The sequence below is a fragment of the Sylvia atricapilla genome, chromosome 4 (assembly GCF_009819655.1).
Source record: "Sylvia atricapilla isolate bSylAtr1 chromosome 4, bSylAtr1.pri, whole genome shotgun sequence".
NCBI lineage: Eukaryota > Metazoa > Chordata > Aves > Passeriformes > Sylviidae > Sylvia > Sylvia atricapilla.
In genome coordinates, this window is record NC_089143.1 from 6,443,732 (window position 1) to 6,449,081 (window position 5,350).

General features: G+C 42.5%; 1 long non-coding RNA gene and 2 other non-coding genes across 3 annotated transcripts; all 3 read right to left on the minus strand.

Annotated features, from left to right (window-relative positions):
• Positions 1-399: 399 nt before the first annotated feature.
• On the minus strand, positions 400-3,408 carry LOC136359872 (uncharacterized). The gene is made up of 3 exons (XR_010743358.1): positions 3,275-3,408; positions 1,694-1,805; positions 400-813 (listed from the first exon to the last, which is right to left on the minus strand). It is a non-coding gene; the product is annotated as an uncharacterized lncRNA (long non-coding RNA).
• Positions 1,407-1,525, minus strand: LOC136360855 (small nucleolar RNA SNORA26). Its single transcript, XR_010743513.1, has one exon. It is a non-coding gene; the product is annotated as a small nucleolar RNA SNORA26 (small nucleolar RNA).
• Positions 3,409-3,478: 70 nt separating the features above from the next.
• Positions 3,479-3,601, minus strand: LOC136360856 (small nucleolar RNA SNORA26). Its single transcript, XR_010743514.1, has one exon. It is a non-coding gene; the product is annotated as a small nucleolar RNA SNORA26 (small nucleolar RNA).
• Positions 3,602-5,350: the final 1,749 nt, after the last annotated feature.

The following is a 5,350-nucleotide window of genomic DNA, read 5'->3' on the forward strand; positions in this document are numbered from 1 at the left end:
CATTCTAGGGAAGCACTGGCAATAACAGGATGCACCATTACTTCACTTTAAGACCCTACCATTAAGAAAAAGGCATTTAATATTAAGACATAAGCTATACAAGCTTTCAATTGGTTAACAATCATGATCTTGCTCTTCAAGGATCTTCCCACTGATAGTGCTTTACATGGAATATTGCAAGTTCCCTTGTTAATTTAAAAATGGGCAAGGAATGGGATTCTTTTTAACTTGTTCTTTACAGTTTCAGACAATAATTCTCTAGAGAAATGCAAACACACACAATCTAATAAATTAGGAGTTAGCTGGCTGATCTCTGTTTTTGCATTACAAAATACTTTAGAATACTCATACCAAGAATAAAAGACTAAGAGGGGGCCTTTTCAATGCATTTGTAAACTGAACTTACAAAGTCTGGACATGGCAAGAGAATGTTCCTGTGTGAAAGCACAAGTGTTTACATGCATGAAACAAAATGTTCATACAGAAAGCACCTTAACAAGAAACCTTCAGAACACAAACTTTTGGTAGAACATCCATATTTTATTTAAATTACTATCATAATTTATTTCAATTAATCCACAATTACAGTCAGATTACAGCAGTTTCTTTTAGAAAACCTGTTTCAACAAACAATAAGATGCCTGTTTCAGCATGATCATTCAAGACATAATTTTACTCATTGCTTGTCTCGATTCTACTTCCAAGCCAATCTCAGAGAAGACAGCTGGAATCATCTTGCATGAAGTCAGAAATCACCCACTCAGGAAATCCCAGACTGATGTTTCATGTCAGTTCCTGATGTTGCTTTTATCCCTGTAAAAGAAGTTCTATTTTACCTGCAGTCAGCATCATGCACACACAGAACAGGTAACTGCTCTAAGGTGGAGCTACATGAATCTTCTACATGACACTAACCCCTAGGCCAGAGCCATTTCTCAAAAGAAATTACTTTGTACAGGATGAGATTTTTTTTTTCCCATACCATCAATATGGATTCCATTTGAGGACCAGCCATTTAGAATAAGCAGATCTGGTAACTATCATTGGCTTTACTCTGATTTTTTTTTTGCTATTTATTTTTTGCTAAGTTTATATAAAGTTCTAACAGTTACCATGCAAGTTTTTCACCAAAGCTATTTTGTTTTGTTTTCCAGCAAGAAGTAAATTAAACTCCTTCAGGAACAGAAGGCAATACATCCACTATTATCTGACAATCCTTTTTATAATTACATACCTGGAGACCAAACAATGCACAAAAACTTTTCACTCAAGACAGTCATCACAGGTTCACAAAGCACAAAGATTTGAGAAATGATTCAGATATACCAAAATGACAGTTCAAAATCTTCCTACAAACTACCAATGAAGTTGATTCAGCAGCTTCTAGAAGTTCAGCAGTTACATGAATTTGTTCCTCCTAAGCATGATCCAAAGAAGAGTTTCAACCTCACCTCTGGGTTTGCAAGAGAACTTTTATACCCCTCAGTGTTGGCCACTTAAGACACTGCCAGACTTAAGAGGGCAAAGCATAAAAGGGGACTAGGTTTTAGTACATTATATTGTTTTCTTATCATTTAAGATAGTCTGAACTTACTATTTGCTCAAAAGATACTACAATTTGTTAGAAATTTGTAAATTATTAAATAGCAATATTAAACACCATCAGCAATATTTATTAGATGAGAGCACTTACCTTCCAGTAGAAGGCATTATTTATTCCAAAGAAGTTCTGAGCATTGCTTCACATTGAGGTGTGAACACCCATGTCTAAAACATTTCAACCATGAGGTTCCTATGTGAGGCCTCTAAACAACACACAAAAAATTGTAAAATTATAATCAATAATATTTAACTAGAGATCTTCTCAAAGCCACATCTACAGAGTTGCTACTATGTTGGCAAACATCTAAAAGTAATTTTTCATGGAGTTGCAGAAGTCATTTACAAGTTTATTATCAAATCAAAAGCTAATTAGTGGTACAATCTGTTGAAAAGACACATTCATTAGCCCAGTTAATCTTTCAAAATATACTTTTAATCATAAATGATGGAAAGCTTATTAAAACTAAATTCCTTCTAGTGCTGGCACTACCGAGCTAAGCTCTAAACTTGTAGATTTGACTGAATCTTTGCTGAACAATTCACTGCTACCTTGTGTCTACTTACATAGATATATATAGAAACATATATGTATACATAGATACACACACCTTGTTACAAATTATACAGCACTCAACCAAGAGAAATCTAAAGACACTGTTACAGGTGGACTAGAAGACTGCAGGGAAAGTCCAAAATATGGGGGTTTTTTTCTTTCATATGAGTTTTTTCTTTCTTTTGCGCCCAAGTCGCAAGTGCCTACAGCCTCAACTTCACCGTTTATAACTGCAGTTTTCATAATGTGGCCTATAAAAAAACCTAAATTAAGGCAGTAATTCAGATTCAAAGTCCGTGCAGCTTAATAGCTGCGATTGAAAGAACAGAAGGGTGCAAATGTAGACAGCCATTTTGGCTCAGAGACAGAGGCCAGCACCCCTATATATCTATCTGATTTGTTAAAAAAAATATGGATATTGATCTAATACTAATATCCGACTATGATGGACAAAGACTCTCTAACAGTTTGAAGTTAGAAAGTGTGTGTTTATTACGACGCAGGGCAGCTTGAGGGATAGCTCCCAAATACACACTGTAATTTACAGACGCTCACAGGGTCTTTTTATGTACAAAAGTGTTGAATACCCAAAGCACAAATGCATATTCATGACTCTGGTCCATCCCATTCCCCGCTTCGTATGGTAATTAGCCAAAAAGCAATTAAGCATGCGTAGTTTGTTTTTTGAAATGGGTCGGTGGTCCTTTTTAGGGGGTGGGGTCTCAAAATGATGAAGTAAGATGCGTCTTCCTCGCTTTGCCTTTTTAACCTTTTGGTGTTGGTGACACCAGGATCCTGTTTTCTCAAGACTATCTGATTTATGATCACATTGTGTCCTTGGAGTCTATTGATTAAGTTGACAGGCCTCCTGATTTATCGGTTCCTTACATCTGGCTTACGTTAAAAAAAAAGGGAGTTTACCTCAGCAATGTCTAGTTAGTAAAAGGGGAGTCTACGTGCTAAAGTCTTTTATTCTTCAAAATGTAAAGGGAAGTCTGCGTCAGCAAGTCCACGTCTACTTTAACTAAAGTCCTTAATTCTTTAAAATTAATATCTCATATCTTTAAAAAGTCTCAGGTGGTAAAGTCTGAACGTCTGAAGCCCGAAGCCTTTTCTTACCAGCCGCAGGCAGTAAGAGGAGTGATGAGCTCGGTGTGCCGCTCAGCCACAGGCGCCCGAAGGCGGGGGCGCAGGCCGCCAGCTCGGCCTCGGGCCCATGGGGACATCTGAAGGGCTCGCGGTGCCTCGGAACACGCTGCGGAGGGAGAGAAGCATTAACCAGGCAGCCAGAGGAGCGCGCGGCGGGGAATGGAGGGACAGGCCATTTGTGCCTCACGACAGGATGCAGGGCGGAGGGGAGGGCTCCGCGCTGGGTTTTAGTGAGGCAGAGCTGCTCTATCCCCCTGTGTTGACTCCCTGAAGCACCGTCAAGCTCCGAGAGTGCAAGATGTGAAGGGAAAGCGATATAGGTTCCACCCCCGACGCCAGGCCCACAGCCCGTCCGCGTGGGGAGCGGCCCACAGCCGCCTTACCTGGCCCAAAACCTGCGGACAGAGAAAGAACCGGGCCTCACCGCGCCTTAAATAGCGCCCCGCGCTCCCGCGAGACCCGCGCGCCTCCAGCCGCCGCTGCCGATTGGCGGGGCCTGGGCGCGTGACCCCGCGAGAGGAGGGGCGGGGCGGGCGAGCGCCGGCTGAGGCAGAGGGGCCGGGAGCTGCGCCAGGGCAGGGCCACGGCCGGAGCTCAGGGCTCGGTCTGGTTGCTCAGCTGCGCTTCCTGCAGTGAACCCCATGGCTCAGATCAAGGCTTTCGTGGGGACGTGCTCGCCCATTCCTGCCCAGGCCGAATTTTTGCGTGCCCGGAGATGTTTAAACACGGAGAAATAAAAGTGTCCTCAGCGCGAAGTAGCAGCTGCGTAGCGGTTTTGAGGCGCTAAATACCGCTGATCTCTGTCTAAACTGCTGTCTAAGCCCTGCTTAGGAGGCTTAGGAGCTGTCTGTGAGGATGGTGAGGTAAAGCCCCGGGCCTCGCTAATGCCCTGAGGCAGCACATGCGGCTAATGCCGGGCTGTGTGCCAGCACCAGGCCCGCCAGCCCTCAGCACGGCTGTAGAGCACTACTGCAGAGCACTGCTGCTCTTCTGCCCCAGATAAAACGGGCTGCCTGCCTGCGGGATGCTGCTAAGAGGTTTTGCAGCGAGTACGAGCAGATTAAAATAAACACGGAATTAGTAGTTTGTAGCACAGAGAGTTTGTTGCCCAGCAGTAGGAATCACAACATGTCATGGAATATATTGAGTTGGAAGGGACCCATCAGGATCTTCGAGTCCAATCCTTGGCCCTGCACAGGACACCCCAAGAATCACACCCTGTGCCTTGAGAGCATTGTTCAAAGTGAATTGAGGTCCATGCTTCTCAAATGGGTGTGTATTGCTGATAACTCATACCTTCCTGCCTCAGTGAGAAACATTATGTCTTGGTTTATGCTGAGTTACTACCAGCACAGCGCTTGTAAAGTGTGTGGAAAGAAAATATCGAGTTGGTCCTCTACCCCTGGTCTGAACCCTGCATTCAAATTACCCTCAACAGAGCTGAACCAATCTGATGCAGCCTGAAACAAATAATTACATAGTTGCAATCTAGGGATGAATAGAAATTGTTTCCTACCACATCTAGTTACTTCTTATGTCTACTTTACACTCAAAACATTGTTGCAGATTAACCCTCTGTAGGTCAAGATTCAAAACCTGTCTTAGGATTCTAGGAAATCAGTCTCTGGAGATGAATTTGTGAGGCATGTAGTTTTAAGTTAGAAACATTTGTGAGACATGTAGTTGTAAGTTATTTCAAGTGAGCTTCTTTGCAATGACCACAATTTTCTACAAACACCAGGGTCAGATCAGTCCTTTTCTGTAATGCAGGCAAAGAGATGAAGTGGCATTCAACCTTTAATTTTTTAGCACTTGTGTCAATGGGATTTATGTCATTTGGTTTCTTCTTTTCCAGTACAGAATTGAATAAATTGGCACTTCTATTACACAAAAAAAACAGCAAACCACAGCAAACCAGCCATCAGTATCCATCCCAGGTGAACATTTTAATCATGCACATAATCCTACACCTTTTTCTTGCCCCTCACAAGCTTTCTTCTGTTTTCCCCATACAAAGTTTGCATTGTTTGCCTTCTCTCTGGCTCC